The 25250-nt window shown below is 32.4% G+C and overlaps 1 protein-coding gene and 1 long non-coding RNA gene across 5 annotated transcripts in view; one reads left to right on the forward strand and one right to left on the reverse strand.

The window, feature by feature from the left end:
* Nucleotides 1-25250, forward strand: part of LOC145297590 (uncharacterized) — a 496342-nt gene that overhangs the window by 363099 nt on the left and 107993 nt on the right. The gene's annotated exons all lie outside the window — the stretch shown is intronic.
* Nucleotides 1-25250, reverse strand: part of LOC145297589 (phospholipid phosphatase-related protein type 5-like) — a 254821-nt gene that overhangs the window by 52891 nt on the left and 176680 nt on the right. The window contains exon 1 of one of the 3 annotated variants that reach the window (XM_080143639.1): nt 23156-23479. The exons of the other annotated variants lie outside the window; for them this stretch is intronic. The gene's annotated coding sequence lies outside the window, so the exon portion shown is untranslated. Of the gene's footprint in view, nt 1-23155; nt 23480-25250 lie in introns of those variants that run through there. 3 annotated transcript variants of the gene reach the window in all.

The raw sequence follows: 25250 nt of genomic DNA on the forward strand, positions 1-25250 counted from the left end.
TTCAATTAAACTTTAAAATGAAAAATTCAAGTATCATTGTTCAATTGTGCTTTAAACAGAAACACACACACAAAGTTCCTTTTATATAATAGATAGATAGATAGATAGATAGATAGATAGATAGATAGATTAGACTAACCAATCAGCTGACCTCATGGGTCACACTCTGCCAATCATATCTATTAACTTGATGCATCTGGCAAGTTGCATCTAACTTGTACTGTGAAGCAATAGTCAACACTTTTGCTGAAAGTCATGAATTTAATGTAAATCACAAAAGTTCCTATTTACAATGCCTCCCCACGGGACAGAGTTAGACACCAGGGTCGTTTTTTAATGTGGAGAAAAGGAACAAAAATTAAAATTGTCTCAGTCGTAAAGGATTTCTCCTCCACTGACAGAGAACAAGAAATTGAAGTGCAGCATCTGAAGAACAGATACTACACTTTGATCTTGTCCCGAAGGTCAAGTTAACCCATCCAAAAATTCCATAAACAATAAAACAAATATTAAATATCAAAAAACATGTTTTCAAAATCACATTCAATCAAACATGTCTTGATGACATTTTAATTAACACTATCAAGTCCAGCACCACCACTTGACTCCAGAGACAGAGGCCATGAACTATATGTAATGGAAGGCTATAACAAAATCTTAATATCATTTTAAAAGTCAGTCATGGATTTTTACAGTAAAAACAAATAGTGCTGATAATACTGATAATGCTTAATTAGAAAAAGATTTTAAAAAAGAAATAAAAACAAATTTTGCACATTTGAATTTCATTGGTTGACGTCAGGGTGTGGGGGACAATAGCAAGAGTTTTTTTTTTTTTAAGTAAGTACCAAGATTTAAAACGAAAATATATAACTCTTAACCCATTAGCGGCCGAATTAAGGGAAATGTAGATTTTTTTTTTAGTGTTCCATTAATGGGACGCTGCCGGGTAATGGATTAGAAACGATTATTTTTACAATAGACTAATATGCACCATTTAAAAGTCAAACACATGTTTGATGAAGGTTAATACCCCAAAATATTACAATACGGACCTTCCGCCTACCATGCTGACGCAAGTATGAGGAGTGTTCCAAAAGTAATGCCTCTTATTTTTTTTTTATTTCGTCCGAATGGATCAGATGGGACTGCAAATTACATTGTTATGATGACTGAACTTATGCATTCTTGACCTGAAAGTTTAATCTCTATATTGCTGATATTGATGGTGTGAGACGTTGAGAAAGCAACATTTCGGATGGACGTGCGTCAGAAGCAGAGATGCATCATTGAATTCCTGGTAAAAGTTCATTGAAAATGGTGATGACTATGTAGAAAAATAAATTCTGAAGCACAAAAATACGTCTTTTTTTTTTTTTTTTTTTAAATAGGAGTCACAACTTATCAAGACCCAAAGGCCACTCCAGGATAAGAGTTATAGAGCACACAGTAGTCAATGGGATAATATTGTAGTAATTAATTTGATAAATTGGATTACTTAAGTTCATCAAGAATTTGTTTATATTGGACTTGAAGACAATCAAGTTGTAGTCAGCTGGGAAGCAGGCGAATGGAAGATAGTTCCACGTGCAGTTCTAAGAAAGAAGCTTTGTTCATGGAATCTGCGTTTTGATTTAAGCACAGATAAAGAGTGGGGAAAATTATTGACAGTGGTTTCAGCCAGATGGGAGTTTTTCGTGAAAGATTGACGGGGGGGGGCAGAGATTGGAGCTCAGACGAGTACTTAGTTCTTCCATTTTTTGAGTTATAAAAGATAGAAGGCATTGCTTCTAGAATGACCCCCGTATGACAAAGCGTGCTCCAGACGTCCATGCACAGCCATTGTTCATCGTTGGCAAAAGTGCATTGAGAATCAGGGTGACTAGGTAGAAAAATAAATTCTGGAGCACAAAAGATCGCTCGTTTTAATAGTACCACTCCCATTTTTCTAGCTCTTCAATTTTTTCAGTTATAAAACCAGGTGGCCTTACTTTTGGAACAGTCCTCGTAAGAGGACCATACTTGTAATAATAATAATCATTATATATATTTTTTTTATTAATAAAGGTGAATCTACATAACTTATTCCACCATTGATTCAGTTTATCTATTCGTTACACCTCTGTATTGTATTGCTTTCTATAAATTTAAATTTCCTTTAAAGGATTATAGTTTCATTTTTGCATTAAAGGGGACACAATTAATATAACACTACTAATTACGACATTTGGCCTTCGGACCAAGATCATAGTGTAGTATCTGTTCTGATGCTATATTTCCTCTTTTTCTGTCCTCGGTCGGTGGAGGAGAAGTCCTTCTAGACTGAGGAAATTTTTTATTTTTGTTTCTATCTAGAGTGCCCGTTTTTGGGGGAACTGAATTTTCCCCACATTAAAAACTGACCTTGTGTCTAACTCTGTTATTCGTGGGAAGGCAAGTAAATAGGAACACTGCTAACAATTGATCATAAGCCCAATTGAACTTATCTCGTCCACTCTAGAAATAATTTGTTTCAATTTCAAATTTTATTACACAAAAACAAAAAGAGGAAATAAGACTAAGCTCTAAATGACATTGATCAAGCCACACACCCCACCTACATTAATGGACTAACAATCATCTTTCTGTCTTATGCTATTTTTTCTTTTTTTTCTTTATAGAAATCTCTCCAGGCAAGACATGAAACCACTTGACGTAAGCAGCTAAAAAATTAAAAAACAAAAAATACTTCATGATCAAAAACCAGCCAACAATAAATAAATGAGAGGTGGATAGATTCTGACCCCGAAAACAGCAATTCTTTCCCTTTTGTCACAAATATCGCTAATTGAATATGAAAGCTAAAAGACAAAATAAGGGAAACGAGAGTTATGTGGCTGCTGAAAGGAATCATAAGGTCCACTATGTCGTCATAAATTTGTATACAAATATGTTTTTGCTTTTGTATAAGCTATATCGCCTGAAGAGGTCTCTAGTTACTAGTAGCTAGCTGACCGAAACATGCTCATGACTGTGTATTACTGCTTATGTTAAAACAAATAAAGAGTATACACACACACACACACACACACACACACACACAAAGTCAGAATAATGCCAATTTTTCAAATCGACAACTAGCTCTATTTACCAACACAAGAAAGCAAGAAAGATACCTCATAACAAAATTCACTCCCACATTAAACAAATCTTAATGATAACACATAAACAAGCAAAATACAGAACATATTTGCATACACCAACATACACGGATCAGAACTAACACATTGAAACACACACAAACACGTGTGAACACATACATACATACACACATGCATGATGCATGTGAAAAAAGAAATCACAGATAATGCCAATTTCCCAAATCAAGAATTAGTGATAGCCACGTACATAGAAGGAAGACTTCATGGCGACACATATTGAAACACACACACACACACACACACACACACACACACACACACACAATCTTAAATGGACCTAATTTGAGACCATAATTCGACCCAATTAATGACACAAGATAAAACTTGAATTGGGAGGAACAATCTTTCAAAACACATTTTATGTCATTAGGGAGGCATTAACTCTACCAATGGCTTCGCCAAAACCAACGACTTTTTTTACAAAATAATATCTGAAGAAAGCAAAAAATGGACAAAATGTGTTATGATAATTATAAACTGAAAATGAAAATATTGAATAATAAACGAAGTAGAAAATAAAACAACAAATGTTGGTGACACCACGTCTTTGAATATATATATATATATATATATATATATATATATATATATATATATCATACACATCTTTGAATATATATATATATATATACCATATATATATATATACCATACACTTCTTTGAATATATATATCATACACTTCTTTGAATATATATATATATATATACATATATATATATATCTTACACATCTTTGAATATATGTATATATATATATATATATCATACACTTCTTTGAATATATATATATATATATATATATATATATATATCATACACATCTTTGAATATATATATATATATATATATATTATACACATCTTTGAATATATATATACCATATATATATATATATATTATACACATCTTTGAATATATATATACCATATATATATATATATATTATACACATCTTTGAATATATATATACCATATATATATATATATATATATTATACACATCTTTGAATATATATATACCATATATATATATATATATATATATATATATATATATATATATATATATACCATACACTTCTCTGAATGTATATATCATAGACTTCTTTGAATATATATATATATATATCATACACTTCTATGAATATATATATATATCATACACTTCTTTGAATATATATATATTTCTATATCATACACTTCTTTGAATATATATATGTTTCTATATCATACACTTCTTTGAATATATATATATACCATATATATATATATATATATATATATATATATATACCATACACTTCATTGAATATATATATATATATACCATACACTTCTTTGAATATATATATATATATATATATATATATATATCATACTCTATAATAATTCTAGCAGCCATTTATAAACTAAGGTTTCGAAAAGATTTTTTAGGGTCATCTCAAAGATAATGTCTATGGAAACCATTCCCAGACAATTCCTGAACTGAAGATGGCCATCACAACAAAAGTCATTGCAGTATGTACTAGAGGTAGTCACAATTTTGCATGTCGTATCCAGGCATGTTTATCATTGAAGGAAAGTAGAAAGTGAGCCTTGAGTTTACTTTCGGTAACCGCATAACTCTCACTTCCCTCATTTTGTCCTTTAGTCCTCAGATTCCATAAGCAATGTTTCTGACAAAGCGGGAAAAATTGCTGTTGTCTGGGTCAGAATTTATCCGTCTAGCACTTATCATTAGCTATTTGTTTTTTTAAAACTCATTAAGTGGTTTCATGCATTTTTTAGCACATTAAGTGGCTTTATGCATTGTCTGGTGCAACTTCCATTCAAAAATTAATAAATAAATAAAATAAAACAAAGACTGTTAGATATTCATAACTGATACAGAAGTCAATCATAGATTGAAGTTTATTCGTACCAAATATGGTTGGATTGTTGAAAGGATTATGGTATTTTTTAGAATCACTCATTGAAAGTCAAGAAATTACAAAAAAAAAATTACCTGACACAAAATACTGTAATGTATGGAACATGGCAGGAGAAAAACCTTAGGAATTGAATAAATGATTCTATTGCTATTTACTTGTCTCCCCACGAGGGCAGACTTAGACATAAGGTCGGTTTTTAAACGTAGGAAAATCCAACTTCTGCAAAAGGGGCACTCTGGATTAGAACAAAAATAAAAATTGCCTAAACCTAGAATTTCACCTTTACTGACTAATGTACTATCAGAACAGATACCACGCTTTGCTCCAAGTCAAAAGAAAGTCCAAAGAATAAATGGTTCTGTTAAAACCTTGGAGTGGTTACAAGCCGCAACAAAGGGCAACTAAAGTAGGTCAAAGTTTACGGCATAATCATGTTGACACACTGGTTCTCATTAGTTCACCAAAGTTAAGCAACGTTGAGTCTGGTCAGTATCAGATGAGTGACCAATTTGGGAATTCCAGACGTTGTATGTAGGAGGGCGTCGACACCTCCCTGCAAGAGTTGCAAAAACTTAACATCGTCATCTCCCCTAACAGGGATATACATGCGACAACGGACTACTTGTGAATTTCATACTTCCATGGAATTTCCTCCTTTGGAGGAAGCTGGTTAAACCCGCATCATGTTAGTGTCGTTTCCATTTTCCAAAGTTTACACAGCATCAAAAATGTGAATATTATAAGGGCGATAGTTATGATAAAGTAAATTACTTCTTTAAATGGTTTCTCTTTTTCTTTGCTATGTGTATGGGAGTGAGGAATGGATACAAAATAACGCTCCCGAGTTTACAAAAAACAAAAAGCATAAAAAAAACAAAAAAACAAAAGAAAACAGAAGTTTGCTTTTTTCCAATGTAAAAGGAACAAATTTAATTCTGTATTATTTCGATAATTCGGACTGCTATTCTCATATTGGTTGTTATTTTCACAATGTTTCAGCAGATGTGACCTCTGACCTTTTTCAGATACATCTTTTGGAACTTAGAAATTAATCAAGACATTGTGAAAATAACGCAGAGAATAAAAGTCAGAATGATTCTAATATAAATCATCTATCCTTATCTAAAAAAGATTCTGAGTCTGTTTCAAGATCGCTGGAAAAATAGTCGGATCTTTCTATTGCTCCAGAAAGTACCTGATTCCTGATGTAATCCTCTACCTGTGTAAGAGTCAGATATGCCCAAAGATGCTGCCACATTTGGGAAAATGTCGTACCAGGCACTATTTCCTGTTATAACAGAGTACAAAATCGACTTTGAAATCGAGTGGGGGGGGGATCTCTTCTCTTTCCTATGGTCTCTTTCACACAAAAGAGGCATTGCTAATCTTTCTCTACTCTATCGTGGTTTCCACAGAAGTTGCTTGACTAAACTCCTGTCTTTGATTCCTCCTTGTAAAACAATCACAGTTAGAACTTGCTACCACAAATTCTTCAATCTCACACTCATCATTGGCTAGTTTTTGACATTGACATAGTAGTTTTGTTTTATTTTAGCTCCTTACATCAAAGTACTTCATGCCTTGTCTGAAGGGTTCTCCATTAAAAAAAAAAGAATTTAGATTTTTTTTAATACCTTACTTTATTTTATCCTCTTTTGCATGTACAGCTTGAAAATTCATTTGACACAATAAAAACTATAATATTTACAAACTAAATATAAACATGATAAAACCGTTGACTGCAATGATTAACATTCTCATCTTATGGGTGAACCATTTCTGTGTGGACATTTGTTGCTCCAGTATGAATCCAAGTAAACCCAAATCAAATATATAATAGATCAAAATACTCCGCTGAGATAAAGTGAAATCCGTGAGAACTTTTGCTCTACCCAGTGGACAATCAACTGGACAAAAAATATGATTCCCTTTTCGGTTCAAAGAAAACACTGATTCTTGATTCTTTTAAAAATTGTGACTCCACTTTCCTAACTAAGAAATGAAATATAAATTAAACGACCATCATTGATTCTTGCCTAACTCTAGACAAAAATCGGAAATTTTCAGAATTGAAAAAAACAAAAATACTGATTTGTGGCACTGACATAACCAAAATTGCTAATACTTGAGTCTGACTCGTACACAAGTGCCAATACTTGAGTCTGACTCATACACAATTGCTTATACTTGAGTCTGATTCGTACACAAGTGCCAATACTTAAGTCTGACTCATACACAAAACTTTGATTTCTGGAGATTTTTTTAAATTACTGGTTCTTGATAATGAAACAGCCAAAATTGTTAATTTCTAATACTAACATCAATGGAATTACTAACTCTTAACTCTGGCTCATATGGAATAGCTAATGCCTGAATCTGGCTCATAAAAAAATTGTTGATTGCTGAAAATTTTTTAAATTACTTTTTTTCAAAACTGACACTGACAAAATTGCTGATTCTTCAATTCGTGCAAAAGATCTTGCTTTCCTTACTTTAACTCATAACTATTACTGATTTCTGACTTTTCACAAATTGCTGATTCCTGTCTATGACTCCACTCCTCACCTCTGGCATTCTCCACTTTTGCACCTGAAACTGTGTTAACATTACAACGTACAAAATCATGCTAGCACATAATTGCACACACACACACACACACACACGCACACACACACACAAAAATCAATCTAATAAAAATGCTTTGATCTTTAATGCATCCAAATTGTTTCGTTCATGGTCTTTGAGTGGAAAACGTGCTTGTAATTATCAGTTTCTATTTTCAGTTTGTTTGGAAAAACTGATGATATTCATTTCGCTCAGTCCTATCACTTCCAACCTTTACAGCAAATTTATAAAACAAATAAGCACACAAATAAAGTGGAATAAATCTACTGAAACACACAGAAAGTAAAACTTTACTTCACAAAGTAAAAGTTTAACTAACAAGTATATCTCTCATTTTTTTTTTATTACAAATGCTTTGTTTCTGAATTTTTGAAATGTGGATTGATAATTTGTATTATTTAATAGGTTAAAGTAGTTTGCTTGAAGCATTGTTTAATGTGTATATTAGAAAAAAACTTAAGTTTATAGAAGGCAGAACAATGCAAAGGTGTGACGGATAGACTCAAAATGACGAAATTTAAGATATAATGGTGAGACTAGCTATCCAGTTTCATTTCTATTGATCCAACTCATGTGTATTTGTATAACTATACATGTATACATATGTTTTCTTTTGCCTTTTTTAATACAATATTTTACATGTAGGATGTTTTACTTGCATCAGGCGGTCAGGTGGTGTGTCCGTGATGCTATATTTCAGGATGTCTTCCCTTCATCAGACACGTGTTTGACTTTCAAACATGCATGGAAAGTTCTACTATAGATGGCTCTATAAACTTAAATTTGTTCTTATATTGTATTATTTAGATTATTCAGACTACTGTTCTCATCATGTTTCTAATTTTTACAACGTTTCTGCCGATGTAACCTCCGACTTTCTTCAGGTGTATCTTGTCGAATTTGGGAATTTTTCTGTTGAACTCGGAAATTTGCATGGATTTTCGAACGGAATGCTTTATTTAATTCATGGGGGTAGCATTCTCCCGTTCCATTAGCCATGACTGGATCAAAATCTTAAGTAATTTGCAATTTTTAGCATCGGATGAACAGAGGATTGAACCTTCAACCTCCAGAAGAGTTTCACTTATGACTGAAATTACTTAGTACTTTATCCATTACGCCATGGACTTCTACTGTTGTATAAGTTGTTCTATTATTTACTAGTGATCCTTTTCATTAGAAAATAACAATAATTAGTTATATATAGATACATAGTGGATGATACCCGTCCCAGGATGAGTAAAATTAATTCTCCATACAGAACAATTTCACACCACTTTCATGCCTCTTTACAAAGATTAAAATCAAACCTACTGTCTAGAATCCTCATTTCAATTTTGATCAAAATCCATTACATGATTTTGACTCTAGAAAATGTGTCAAATTTAAGATTTAAGCTTAAAGGTTCTTAAGAATAAATTGAAATTCAGGGAATCTTGCTTAATTGGTGTCTAATGACTATGAAGTAAATTTAGTGCAAAACTATTCTATTTTAATTTCAAATAGAATGTTGCACCCATATTATGTCCCTTAAAAACCCTTTGAAATACTTCAAAGAAACAAAAATTTGGGGAATTAATAATTAATTGATGTCCAATATCTGTTTGTTGAAATTTCACAAAAATCAGAGTATTTGAATTGAATCTTAAACCATTGAATTATGAATCTTATACTTTTGAATTACAAAGGTCTTCAACCCCCCCCCCCTTTTAAAACCTTTTTTGCCATCTATCACTCCAGCGTGGCCGCAACCGAGATTGAACTCACTACATGAGTTTGTAGTGTAATACTGGCCAAGCTAAACATTGCTTAACTTTGGTGATCTGGTGAGAACCGGTGTGTCAACATTATTGTGCCGTATTCTTTGCATAAAACTAAATTAAAGTAAATATAGCCCATATTATCACCCTCTTAGGTTTAGCAATTGTGTTCCCAAGTTAATAATGATCGGTTAATTAGTTTAATAGTGAATACTGCGTGTGAACATATATAAACATATACACACAAGTAGAGATGTATGTCGTGTATTATTTACAAACTATATTTTATTTTTATGGTTTCATCATACAGCACTTCCCCAGACAGAATCTACGATGGGTGTTCCAAAAATAATGACCCTATTTTTTATTCCATCAGAATGGATCAGCAGGAATTGCAAATTGCATTGTTATGATGATTAAACTTATGCATTCATGACCTGAAAGTATCTCTCTGTTGCAGAGAAAGCAACACCTGTCATGGACATGCATCATTTAAGTAAAAAAAAAGAAAGATAGGAGGATTTACTTGTGAAACGACCCTCATATTTTTCATAATCCCTATACATATTTGTTTAGTGTAACTATCAATAAATATTAATATTCTTGTGAATAGCCATACACAGACTTCCTACTCTAGCCCACCTTCAAAGAATTTTTAATAAATAGTATGCAGGAAAGCCGGATTTTTAGTAACTATTTAAACGCGGGACCATAGAATCGACAAAAGGGAGTTAGATGGCTAAAGGCCAGTCAGCTTACTCCAATATTTGAGCGTTCCTTCTCTGCACTAGCCAGGCTGAACACATGTTGTCCATTTCATATTGAATGTCTTCACACCTTTCCTAACTAGTTCAATAATTGCAATTTTGGATTTTTCAAATGCAGTGTCCAAGGCATCATCCCAGTAGAACTTCCGATTTAGTTTGATTAAATTGCGGAATGGAGCAATGACCGGGCTAAGAACATATGCCCAAGCAACCTGGTTAACTAAGCCAAACCAAGAGTGGGCACTGGTAAAATAAGGTATGGAAACTCTGTGATAGCAGTGAGCATTTTGGCAGAGGGAGTGATTGTCAAACTGGCAAAGTCAACAGTGTCTTGGCAAAGACAAAACTTCTTTTTGCTAATCACAATGCCATTGGTGGCACATGTCTCGGGCAGCTAGACTTTTGAATTCCCTCCCTGTTTCCTGCATTACTGACTATACTAACCTACAGAAGTTTAAATGTGCTGTGAACAGATACCTTGCTGCTCAACAACCCACAGTCCCCTGTTAGACATGATCCCAAATAGTAGCCCCCTACGTCAAAGTGACAATATGCCTTGTGTAGTATGAAAAAGAGTAAAAAAAAAAAATTTTTAAAGTGAATTTTCTAAAAAGGTCGATAGCATTCAATGTCAGACCATTGATAGAGAAAAAAAAAAAAGAAAAAGAAAATGTTTCCATATAACAATTCTTTTTAAGGTGAGTAATAGACAATGACCGTGTTTTTTTTTTTTGTTTGTTTGTTTTGTTTTTGTGGCTAAGTAGGAGTTAGTGTTTCAAAAAGGCAATGCATATTCAGAAAGGAGGTTGAACAACTCAAAACAAAAGTAAAGGAGGGGGAGGAGGCGGGAGGGGGCTGATAAGTGACACACTCACTTAGACCTAAGTCATCGAAAAAAGCAGTAATAAAAATATTTTATTTATTTGCGGACTTTTATCCTCATCTTTTATAGTTCTTGTTTCACAATGTTTCGACCAACCATTCCTCTGGCCTTCGTCAGGTTGTTAACCACAACGGGATAGGAATGCTGAATCTTCAACTTCTGACGAAGGCCAGAGGAATAGTTGGCCGAAACGTCGTGAAACAACAACTAAAAAAAGATGAGGATAATAGTCCGCAAATAAATAAATAAAATATATAAATTAGCCAAACGAATTCCAATAATTTAATAATACAATAATAAAAATGTTGAAAAAAATTATCAAAGAATCTAACTGTGAATTATTTAAGATTTCTACCCGATCATGACTGATGGAACAAGAGTATGTTCCCCTATGGATTATTTAATCCATAGGGGAACATGCTCCATTAAAAATTCTGTGCAGATTCCAGAGTTCAACAGAAAGATTTCTGAGTTCCACAAGATACACTTCAAAAAGATCGGAGATTATATCAGCTGAAACGGTTCTATGTAGGAGGAAAATAATCAGCAGTTCTTGTAGAGAATCTACTGGAATAGAAAGCGATATTACATAAGGTATCAAAACAACAAATAACGATTAAACGACAGTCACTCAGACGTAAGCGTGACACACAAACTAAATAACACACGCTATCCTATTAATATAAAGATAATACATAAAGGGTTTAGCTTAAAATTCCACATCGTTCGACATGAGGATTGTGACAAGTTCAAAAAAATGTACCTGAAGAAGGTCAGAGGTTTCATCAGCCGAAACGTTGTTAAAACAGCAACGGAGATGAGTGTAGTCGTCTAAATAATAATAGAAATAACGTGGGAATCATTATTATGTCGAAATCATGAACACATATGAAAATTTAAACTGGATACTCTATTTAATCCACATTGTTTTCATTTCATCAACCACAACTAAATAGAAGTGTTAATTATTTATGTTATTTTAAAATATTATCACCTTTAGTAAGGATTGAATCATCAATTTTCAGAAGACTGTCACTTAGAACTGGTAGTTAATCAAATCATTTATTTGTTACGTAATGGGTCATGGCTGGTGGAATGAGAGAAATCTACCCCTCTGGATTAAATAAAGGGATCAGTCCAAAATTCTGTATTGTTCGACATAAAGATTCTCAAGTTTGAACACATGTACTCGAAAAGGGTTGGAGGTTACATCGGCTGAAACGTTGTGAAAAAAAAAAACAACCAGGATGAGAATAGTAGTCCAAAAATAATACAAATAAAAGTAGTAGGACATCATCTCATTTTTATTAACAAAAAAATTAGAAAAAAAACCACCTAGCTTAGTTTTTTTTTTCTTCTTAATTTAGATACACAAATAGAATCACATTGGACATGGACATTTGAAAAAGAAATGTAAAAAAAAAAAAAAGTTTATTCAGGATTTCCCATTTCTGACAACTCGTTTCAACTTGTCATCGCATTACAAGAATGGCTATTGTAAAAAAAATAAAAAAAAAATATGCAAAACTGTTTTTAAAAAATAACTTTGTAATTTTCCATCCTGAAACATTCCACATTTAACTGCCATGACCATCACCATCTAAAAATAGTTAATTTAAATGTTCTGTTTCAAACTATCAAATCGATGCAAAAATTTTTGTCCGATTTGTACAAGAGGCATTTTAAACCATTGTAATTTATTTTATGCATATTTTTTTTGTTTAACCATATTGCTATTACTTAAACATATTGTTATTATTTAAACATACTTAAGCATATTGTTATTATTTAAACATATTGCTATTACTAAAACATATTGTAATAGCTTAACCATATTTTTATTACTTAAACATATTGTTATTACTTAAGCATATTGTTATTGCCTAAACATATTGTTATTATTTAAACATATTGCTATTACTAAAACATATTGTAATAGTTTAACCATATTTTTATTACTTAAACATATTGTTATTACTTAAGCATATTGTTATTGCCTAAACATATTCTTATTGCTTAAACATATTGTTATTGCTTAAACATATTGTTAGTACTTAAACATATTATTATGGCTTAAACATATTGTTATTGCCTAAGCATATCTTCATGATTAATTTATGACTTTTTATTTCAGATTGGTGAGAATACTCCAGACAAATTTGACTAATGCTAAGTGTCATCTTCAATCATGATAATGCTCATCCTCACACAACACTACCGACCAAAGATCTCCCAGGAGAATTTTGTTGGAAAATCTTGCCCCATCCTGCTTTGTTTCTCTGACTTTACTAACATGTAGAATTTAAAATGTAATGTGAACAAATATATTGCTGCCCAACTCCCCTTTCAGATTGATCTACTATAAATCTGGCCTCTATCAGAGTAACCCCTTACGTCCCAATGACACTATGCCTCATTTGGGGCGAATTAAGAAGTTTTCAAAATAAAGAATTTTGGAATCTTAAAAAGAATATATAAATATTACTACTAATATTTACAGGATACTCTTAACCAGATCAAAATACTATTCGAGATAGAACATCGATGTATGAATGGAAGTTAAAATTTTGCAAATTAGAATTACTATTTATTAATCAAAACAAGAGACACAGATTAAAAACGATTATTTCCTTATTGCCTGACGTTTCAAAGAATGGCTCTTATTTTCAGAGGAAAACAGCAGAATAACATTTATAAAGGCTGGTTAGCGCATAGTTTGAAATCTTCCAAGTATGAGAGAAGTACTGTTTTAAAAATATATAGAACTACATAATCAAAAACGATATTCAAGTCTACGTTTGAAGATGAAAAATAGAAATGAAACAAAATGTAAAACTAGGCGGGTTGATTGCAACTTGAATGGTAAACATGGATCCGACGATATTATCTGTAAATCCATCTATCCATCCCATCCATAATCTTCAGCCCCTGGAGGGGCATAGGCCATCTACAACTTTGTAAATGCTTTTGTAGTGAGGAGTTCTTTTTTTGGGAGTGAGGGTGCTGGCCCTACGTCCAACCTTCTCAGAAAGTACATACAGCGCCTAGCCTTCCCAAATGGTCACCCATCTGGTACTGGCCAGACTCAACGTAGCTTAACTTCAGTGATCTAGCAAGAACTGGTGTGTCAACGTGACTGTGCCGCACATTATCTGTAAATCCAATGGTGAAAAGTTCATCCTTGAACTTGAGAAATCCAAATCGTATAGATCTATAAATCTTACATGAGAAGCTCTGTAGCATAGAAGCTATGTATTAAAAGATCGTGTGTATATATATATATATATATATATATATATATATATATATATATATATATATATATATATATATAATCTAAGGGACGATATAAGTGTAAAATGTGATCGAGTTAGAAGAGCAATCCATAGGGAGATGAATAATTTTGGCCTTAAAGTTGAAATTAATGCAGGTTTACTTCCTCAACACTAGACTTGATCTAGAATTAAACACTTATAAACCCTATATGGAGGAAAACACTAATCCTATTTATATACACCCACAATCTAACCATCCACCATCCACTATTAAGCATATACCGTTATCTATTGAAAGTAGAATAAGTAACAACTCATCTGATGAAGTAACTTTTAATGGGTGCAAAGCTATTTATAATACAGCACTTAAAAATAGTGGGTACAAAAACATAGATATAAAATATAAAGTCACTAATACTAGCACGAATAGATCTAGAAACCAGAATAGAAAAATGATCTGGTTTACACCCCCTTCAATCTAATGCTAAAAACAAAACTTGGTACCAAATTTTTACAACTTATTAACAAGCATTTCCCACCAAATAATGTTACATAAAATTTTTAATAAAAATACATTAAAATTAAGTTAAAACTGTGGTGATAACTTAGAAAGAATCATAAAAAAACATAGAGAAAGTATGAATATTAGTGATAATGCAGTTTTGAATAAATGTAATTGCCAAAAACTCGAGGATTGCCCCATAAAAAATGAATGTTTAACCCCATCAGTGGTATACCAGGCTAAAAGTGGAAAACCCGAGGGAAGAAAAATTCTACATAGGTAGTACCCAAATGACATTCAAAAATAGATTTTATGGACATAATGAATAATCAAACGTATGAAAAGGACACCTCGTTATCGTTACACTACTGGAAACTAGTTAGGGCAAACAAAACATCAAAGATAGAATGGAAAATTATTAGGAAACCAATACCTGCCACTCATTAAACTCGCCATGTCCGTTATGCCTTTCAGAAAAACTTGAGATAACAAGGTTTAAGGACACGGGCAAACTATTAAATATCAAACAAGAAACTGATATATCCTACAAACATTTCAAAATACATACACTTAAAAAACTCTAAGTTATGAAGATCTGAACTGCTACTATAACAACAACCCCCATCCTAGTTTCACCCCCCCCCCAAAAAAAAGGATTAGTGAGGTCATGATTATTATTCTATCAAATTGATTACATAAATAATCTGTTAATATTCTATTTTCCCTAAGAGTATAATATTACTAATCTGAAAAAATGAATGACAAAAAGTTAGGTGAAATTCTAAATAATATATACATATGGATGGATGTATATATATATATATGTGCATGTATATATATATATATATATATATATATATATATACAATGTTATGAAATGAATAAGGTAGGTACAATAATATAAAAACATTTGTATTCCGTTTATATAGCTTAAATGTTAGGGTTTGGTTATTATATATCGTTATATATCTGTACAAACTTTGAGGGAGTAGTTACTTGATCTGAGGATAGACCTATAGACTTCAATGGGCATTCACTATTAGTTTTTTATGTAGAAAAAGCATTGGGTGGGTGCGCGTAATATAATTGTGTAAACTTCAATATATAAGGGTGTTAGTGAAAAAGTTACATATAAAATATGTTCATATGTATTGTGTATGTGTGAGTGTGTATGTACGTATATATGTCTATGCGAACTATTGGAATCGGTTATCTAATATAAGAGTATTTATTCGATGGGTTATCATACTGCCGAAGTTAAAGTGCACTTTATTAAATAAATTTTTGACCATCAATTAATATAAAGTTTATAGCATATTAAATTAACTATAACTAAAAAGAAGAAATAGTATGACAGGACTACAGATGCATGAAATCGTAGTTATATGATGCATATATGTATGTGTGAGTATATTGTTGTGTGTATGTGTCTATATGGGTGTATGTTTAAATGTATGGGTGCGCGGTTGTACCTGTATATATGTATATTTATGCGTATATGTATATTTATGCGTATATGTATATATGTATCTATATATCTATGTATGTATATGTGTGTTATGTGTGTATATATCTCTGTAGGTTTATGTATATATGTATATGTGTATATGTATCGGTATGTATGTGTATATATAATGTGTATATATATGTATGTGTGTATATATATATATATATATATATATATATATGTGTGTGTGTCAGGTCATGTCATATGCTACTGGTACCATGTAACCCAGTACTACCTGCCTCATGGTCGGGTCACCGGCGACTAAACTGGTTCCCCCACCAGACTTGTTTGGTGAGGAGGGCGGCTAGTCTCCCTGGAGGATTAAAAACAAGACCTTCCAAAGGGCGAATGAACTCTTTTTCTGGGTCAACGGCCAACTAGCACCGTGTATATTTGTGTGTGTGTATATGTGTATTGGGGTGGAGAGGGCTCCCGTAAGCCGTGGTGAAGGCAACCTTTCTAGGAGAAGCAAATTTCTGATTTAAAAAACCATAAAGCGGGAGACAAGTACCCGCATTAAGCTGGTCTGCAGTTTAATTTGTTGCTGGCTATCTTGCTCTTGCTTGTTGCTGGATCTCAACATTTTGAACCGAGAGAGAGACTTAGCTGTCGTACAAAGCTAAGACTCTGTAACATCATCTTTGTATAGATACTCCCTCAGGCATTTGGGCTCATGGATTTTGAATGTCTGAGGGAGTGGCACTCGTCTGACAAGACGTTGCAATCATTATATATATATATATATATATATATATATATATATATATATATATATACTAGCAAAAGTACCCGTCGTTGACTGGGTTCAAAAACAGCCTACAGAAAATGGACTCTGATTTATGGAAGTATGATAGGTTATGAAAAGGAAGGGTTGTAAAGAGATAGCTTCGAATTTGGGGGTATCAAGACCAAAGCAAAATATTATGAAAGTAAAAATAAAATAGATAAACCCCATAATTTAGTATACCATACCTGTTTACACTGAAACACTTATCACAATATTCTGTGGATCTATATTAAAAAACCTTGTTAAACTTTGTGACATATTTCCATTTTATGGAGGTCAGGCACGAACGAACACTCCATAATTTTATTATACCCTATTTCTTCAAACTGAAACATAATTATAAAATTATACTTACGAAGATAGATATGAAAAGTCTTTATTAAAGTTTGTGCCTATTTCCATTCTATGGAGGCCAGGCGTAAACGCTGACCCCACAATTTTATTATACCATCCTTATTTAAGTTAAAACATACTTATCAAGGTACTATTATGCACATCTATATCAAAAACACTTGTAAACGTTTTTGTTTTAATTTTTAAATTTGTTATTTCCATACTTTGTGGACCAGGCGCGTACGTAGACTCCACAATTTTAATGAATCATCATTATGCCAGATCAAATATACCCATTCCTGTGTCTTGATACATCTTCTATGTGATCAGTTTTCTAAAATAGTCAACCATATAGGAGCTTATTCGTGACCAGACACACACACAGACGTTCAGCTTTATATATATATATTATATCGAAAGGTAAATGGGATTATGATATATAGGTTTTTAGGTTTGTCTTTAGATATTTTAAACTTTCTAATCGGTAGTTTATTAGTATTGGTATAATCACGACGTTATATATTCTTTTATATATCTTTTTGTATATGTAGAAAATGCCATCTTTCGTATTTCTTTGTTCTTACAGTAAATATTTCCTCGCAAGCTTACGTAGTGGGTCATAATGTTGAAAATACGCTAATTTTTATATGCTAACTATTGATTAATCACAGTTAGGTCTGCATGTATGTCAACGATAATTATTTATATGTTTGTATATATATGTAGGCGGGTATATGTAGATATGTACGTGTATGTGTGTATGCGTGTATATATATATGTATTTGTACACGTATGTTTGCCTATGTGTGTATTAGTATGCATCTGTTTTATATGTATGTCTATATGTATGCACGTGTGTATATGTAGATTTATATTTAACTTTCATGCATTGGGAGTGTATGTAGTGCTCAACGCGTACATGAAACTTTATATGAGAGGGCATATGTTTTTTCGGCTATATATATAATAACTTTGTGGAAATTTCATGCTAGATCACTTAATTATCTTGATAAATAAACCATAGCTTTATTTATGTTCTGTGTAAAAATAGTTTCCTCCGTGTATGCGTGTGTGTAAGTAAATGTGCTATGTATGTATATGTATATGTTTTTATGTATATTTATATGTTATGCGTGTATGTATATGGTTATATATGTAGATATATGTATGTGGGTGTAAGTACATGTATAAGTATATATATATATATATATATATATATATATATATATATATATATATATATATATATATTGTGTGTGTGGATATGTATTTACGTTTAGTGTAAATATATGGATGTGTATGTAGATGTATATGTATGTGTGTATATCTATGTAGATATGTATGCAGACGTATGCGGGTCTATATGTCTATGCATGTATACGCTGTATTGTTGCATTTTATATTTTTTGGTTTTCTTACATTTTTATATTTTATATTTCTGTGTGAACGTGTGTGTGTGAGGAAATACCCTAAAGGTGTGCAACCACTTCTGTGCATTTACGTGTATGTATACTTTCGAAATAAGCGTGTGTGCCCATCGGAAATGTCGTTTTGTCCATACTGGGTGGCCCTTTGGAATTGCTGACTACTTAAAGTTTGACCGTTGGTTATAGGCGACATATTGGTGGACTTCTAAAGTAATTTACGATGTTACACCGGAGAGTAGATACTAAAGTTTTAGGTTATAAAAAGAATAATAATAAAAATTGTCCCTACCGAAGTTAAGACGAGAAATAAATAAAAGCCTGAGATAAATGGATTGATAAGAGGCCATGTCCTTGTTTATCCTCCCCCAGACCAACCTCACTCCTATTCTATGACAAGATTCTAATTTTGAAAGTGATGTAAGAAAATGTTTTTGTATCGAGTTTCAGTTTTCGAGGGAAATTCTTGGCCTGAAGCAGTAATCTCCCCAATAACGGGTGATTACAGAAATATGTATGCACATATGTAGCCATCAATGTTTGTATAAATAAATTATATATATATATATATATATATATATATATATATATATATATATATATATATATATATATATATATATATATATATCCGATGCAATTATCGGATCGTTAACACGACTGGGTAATCGAAACATGTGTAACCAAGCGGATTAAAAACGGTAATAAAAACATGTTTTGCTCTACAGCAGTATTGAGTACTTTCTTCATGACCATGATTGTAAAACGTTGGTAATAATCCAAATGTAAACAAACGGGTCAGATTTTTAAGTCCAAATTTTTCCTTTCACCATAATAAAAATTTTGTTTAGGCATCTGTTTTGTAAACATATACTCTGTAAGATCTTGTAAGGGGAGATTATTCATGACTTGCATAATCTATATAATTATAAAACTCAAATGACCTTGTATAACAAGTGATGTAACCCACTTTCCGGTTTACGACATCCGGTTGCGCATGTGCACATAAACATTAACCAATAACAACGTAAAAAAATAAACACAAATCGCTTCTTTTGCAGATTTTGACCTACACACTGAAATATTAACATTATTATTTCGAAATTATTTTTTAACATGGGAAGAGTGAGGGTGCTTTGCAACTATTCTTTATTACAACAATACTGTCGCTATTTTGTTACAACTAAACAATTTTAACCAGTTGACAAACATAAGAACAATTGTAGTAAAGCCAAGACTACTACTACTACTACTACTACTCTCTATCGTCCCTTTTCCTTCCTTCCTTCCTTCCTTCCTTCCTTCCTTTTTATTTTTTTTTTTACATTTCTAGATACAAAATAGTTGTGTGAGAACGGTGAATTTGTTGACACATTTACTAATCTGTTTCAATATTAGTTTTATTTTATTTTATTTATTTAGGTTTTATTTTTTTGGTTCAGGTTTTATTAATTATTATTTTTTTTTTTTTTTTTAGATTTTAAGTTTCTATAACTTGGTTGAAGGATTCCAATATGGGTTTTTCATTCTTATATTTCTCATCGGTTCGTTCATGTGCGTTTTTGCTGTTAAATGACTTTCGTTGGCGTTTGATTCATAGGAAAATCATGTTTAATTTTCGATTTTTGAGCGATTATTTGGAAAAATAGGTAACTTTACACGAATAGGGAGATTTTTTTCCCCCATGTTTGAGTGATCCGTCCGTGATTTTTCATTTTAATATACTTTCATAGAAATGTTTCTGTTATGTCAAAAAAAACAAACTATTTTCTTTGTCACAAGTGTTATGCTCATACATGAATTCCATAGCTAATATAACATACTGACCCAACGGGTCACGGGTAGTCTAGTTTTTTATAATAGCGAAAAGAAAAACTTTGACTGACATTAAATGAGGCAGAATTTAGGAACTTAAAAAAAAAAAAAAAGAAAACGTGGTCTTTCACACAGAGCAATCGCGAGTAAATAAAATAGGTTGGTTGGTTGTTTTTGTTTTACGGCATATCAACCTTTTTCAGGTTATTTAAGGCCGAATCTAGTTATTTTGAGGAACGATTTTTAATGGAGTATATTTTTTTAAGTCGGATTCTATTTAACACATAGTTGGGACCCTAACAGGTACTACCACTCCAGGTCATGTGGATCTGGGAGCAATGGCAATTAAAGGGTGGCTCCACACTCCCCAAGGCCTGCAAGGTGGGGCCTCATCATCGGATATAGTTTTAGGTCATATCCAGGACCAAAAAATAAAATAGGAGTAAGAGTGCTGTCACAAACTTTTAAAGAAATCCCACAAAATATGCAACAAAATAAAAATCCATTGGTTGTTCCAAGAGAATCACCCCTGTTCTTGACAAAAAAGTGATGGGGGGAAGTAAAGATCAAAACTTAAATATAACTTCTAGGAAAATAAAGTCTAATGTAGTTACCAAACAATTCAGCGACATTTAAACAAAAAGGAGTTTAGAAATAACGAAAAGATTACAAAAGCTACATTTTTTTCTCACCATAAATTCTCCCATTTACAATTTGCTGAAGATTATCAAACTTACGATATCAAAAACTGGAAGCTAGTAGTGATTTCTAACGCGAAGAAATTTAACTTAGATGGCCCTGATGGTTTTCGGCATTACTGACACTTTAAAGACATTCCAAATAAAATTTATTCAACGAGGCACAGCAGAGGAGGATCATTGATGGTGTAGGATGCTTTCTGGGTTTTTTTTGTAGACCATTCTTTTATGAGTTTTTAGCTGGTAAAAATAGCTGCTTATGGGTCAATTTTTTTAAAACTGCAACTTGGCAGGAATAAGTCGACTTAAAGTGCTATTGTACGCATGCGTAAATATATATTTATATGTTAAATTCTGTTCATTTTTAACGTTTTCTGACGATAGCACAAACAGTAACGCTGAAGCACAAAATGTTTTGGTTTTGATTCTAACTGGTGGCACCCACGTCATAATATAAAAAGCAACTTTTATATAGTTTAGGTCAATTCAAATAAAAATAAGTTTCCAAATGCAAAAACTGAAGCTCAATATTTATAAGATTAAATATACCTTAGAATAAAGAAAGTATCGAATTCAAAATTATACAATTCTATAATTTAATAACAGTTTTGGAACAATATTTTTCACATGTTCCTAGAGAAGTTGAAGGTAAACACAAATAATCTAGACAGTTTATTTCATATCAGTAAACCAAACAAAAGACACGTGTGAAGACAATTCAGAGAATAGAACAGAGTTTAAATTGTTAGGCATAAAATGCAAAACGCAGAAAAAGGAAAACATATTTGGAATGCTAAAAAAAGTTCTTTTAAATTTAGTCTATATTCTATATATAGTCTCTTTCTATTCCTCTCACTTGCACTCTCTCTCTCTCTGTCTCTCTCTCTCTCTCTCTCTCTATATATATATATATATATATATTCATTTATTTATTTTAAACTTAATTATCCACAGACACGTGTTCCATCGTTTACAACTAATCGATGTGGCTGAACTTGAGCATCGCATTGGTGAAAGGACAATTATTCCTAATTAGCATTAAGGTAAAATGTTTCTTCGTATAAATAATTGAATTTGTTAAAAAATATTACAAACTAAAATAAACAAATAAATCACACAAACACGTGTGTGTGTGTGTGTGTGTGTGTGTGTGTGTGTGTGTGTGTGTGTGTGTGTGTGTGTGCGCGCACACACGTACTAATCCGCAGCCACGTGTTTTGTCTTTCCAAGACTCATCGATGTGACTAGAGGTAAGAAACGGGCTCATCAACTCCAGGATTCGCACTCAATGCGAAAAAAAAGAAGAGAACTATATATTTAACAATATAAATAGAACTAAACTTCTTCAAATATCAAAAAAATAAAATAAATAAATAAATAACATACCGAACAGATTTAATAAACAAAATACTGAGTAACAATTATGTGTAATTATTTTGTCTTAGTTATTTATTTCCTACAGTAATACCTAACAACAAGAGCAGATGTGAATGAATATATATATATATATATATATATATATATATATATATATATATATATATATATATATATATATATATATATATAGTATCCGTCTTCTTTCTTTCTCTTTTTAATGTAAAGAATTTATAAAGAATAAAGTAAAAGTAATTCTGTCATACATACATATTTCAAAGACAAAGAAATGGTAAATCCAATGCGGGTAGCGAGATATTCCGTAGTGAATGAGGATGAAAATAAATAATAATAAATTATGGGGGACAGAAAAAGGACAATTGTTTCAGTGAATTGAGCTCGTTCATAAAATGATTGGAAAACAAGTCTAAAGTGGAAAGATCCGAGTCGGGAGAGGAGAGGTTGGAGGGGGGGGATTCTGACCCCCCTCCTCCTCCTTCTACTCCTCCTCTCCTACACACAAACCTTCTGACATCTTAAAAGAAGTAGAGGATTTATTTTTATGTGTCCAGTTCCACTCCTTTGTTTAAAAAAAATGCATGTGAAAACAGGAGTATAGAATTATGGATAAAAGAGAAAGGGCGAGAGGGGAGCGGGGTCGCAGGAATTTGAGAGAAAATAAAAGTGAAGAGAAAGAGAAGAAGTGAAGTGTGAGATAGAGAGAAAGAGAGACAGACCGACAGACAGACAGACAAAAACTGAAGGATAGAAAGAGGGAGTAAAGAGAAGACAGGATGAGGAAGAGAGAGAGAGAAAGAATGCACACGAAAAGAGAAGAAATGAGTGGAAAAGTGGGGGAAAGGACGCGAAAAAAGAGAGAGAGGGTGATGGGAGAGGAAAGAAAGAGATGTGAAAGGAAAGAGAGGACAAATGAAAGAGAAGGGAGAGAGAAAGAGAGGAAGAAATTGGAAGGAGAAAGAAGGGTAAGAGAGAAAGTGAAAAAAAGATGAGAAGAAGATAGAGTAAGTAAAAGGAGAGAGGCAGAAAGAGAGGGGGGAGAGAAAAAGAAAACGTGAAAGGAGAAATTGAAGGGATAAAGAGGGAGAGGCTGAAAGTAGAGAGGAAGTGAAAGAAAGCGAAAGGTTGAAGATAGAGAACGAAAGTGAAAGGTGAGAGAGAGAGAGAGAGAGAGGGGTGGGAGAAGGAAGTGATTCTAAAAAGAAATCTGATAAAAATGTAAAATCGAAAGGCTCGGCAGCAGAATTCGTTCACAAGTTCTTTTAACAGAAAGAAATAAATCCAGTAAATTCCCGAAATCCTGAAAACGAACATTCAACTAAAAAACAAAAAAAAGAAAGTTTTTCATTTCCATTAAAATCTAAAATAGGATTGCCAAATATAAACGGTCTGTGGTCTATCTCTTACAAGATTCTAAGTCCGTTACTCATACGTGACCATACATTATATATTTAAAAACCTATATATTATTCAAGGAGAGTAGAAAGTGGCCCTTAAGTTTACTTTCGTAAACTTTCATTTCCCTTATTTTATCCTTTAGTCCTCACATTCCATCCGCGATCTTTCTGAGAAAAGGGGAAGAATTACTGTTTCCTGAGTTAGAATGTATCCACGTATCATTGGCTAGTGTTTGACCTTGAAGTAATACACATATTTTTTAACTGTTTATATCAAAACATATTAATAGTTCTCCAGTCGTTACCATTTGGACTATTTTCTTATGCATATCAAAATTTTAAAAAGTCGGGACTAACTGATCACATATGAAAGAAAAAGGAACACACTTCCCTTTGTGGAACGAGGTCAAAATAATTAATAGGGGTGCAATATAGAGAGTCAGGCGACTCAAAGAGGCAACACATATGCTAAAGAAAAAAAAAATACTAAGCAGATTTCCGACACGTTTCCCAGACCAGCAAGATCAACATGCCTCATTTCTAGATCTATTTCTGACAAAAGTTCCCGATGATTGTACAACAAATGCCCACAGCCTACTCAGAAATGCTGATAATGGTAGAAATCGCCCTTCATTCTCACCCTAAAACTGAAGACCCACTACTCAAAACAACGAGGTATTACAAAAAGCCTGGCTGGGAAGCCATCAGGGAACTCATCAGAGATGCACCATGGGGAAATATTTTTCTCTTCCAGCTGAACAGTGCGCAAATGAGACCACTAAATGAGTTCAAAACCGCAATTGAAGCACATGTTCCCACACGGAAATTCTATAGCAAGCCTCACTCTCCACGGATTCAACCAACATAAGTCCAGTTCAAACAGACAGAAGTATATAGAAGCTAGAAATAATTATAAGAGGGTAATAGCGACAGCTAAGACAGATTACATT

This window comes from Euprymna scolopes, chromosome 18 (assembly GCF_053919585.1).
Source record: "Euprymna scolopes isolate OS-2025 chromosome 18, ASM5391958v1, whole genome shotgun sequence".
In the NCBI taxonomy this organism is placed as follows: domain Eukaryota; kingdom Metazoa; phylum Mollusca; class Cephalopoda; order Sepiida; family Sepiolidae; genus Euprymna; species Euprymna scolopes.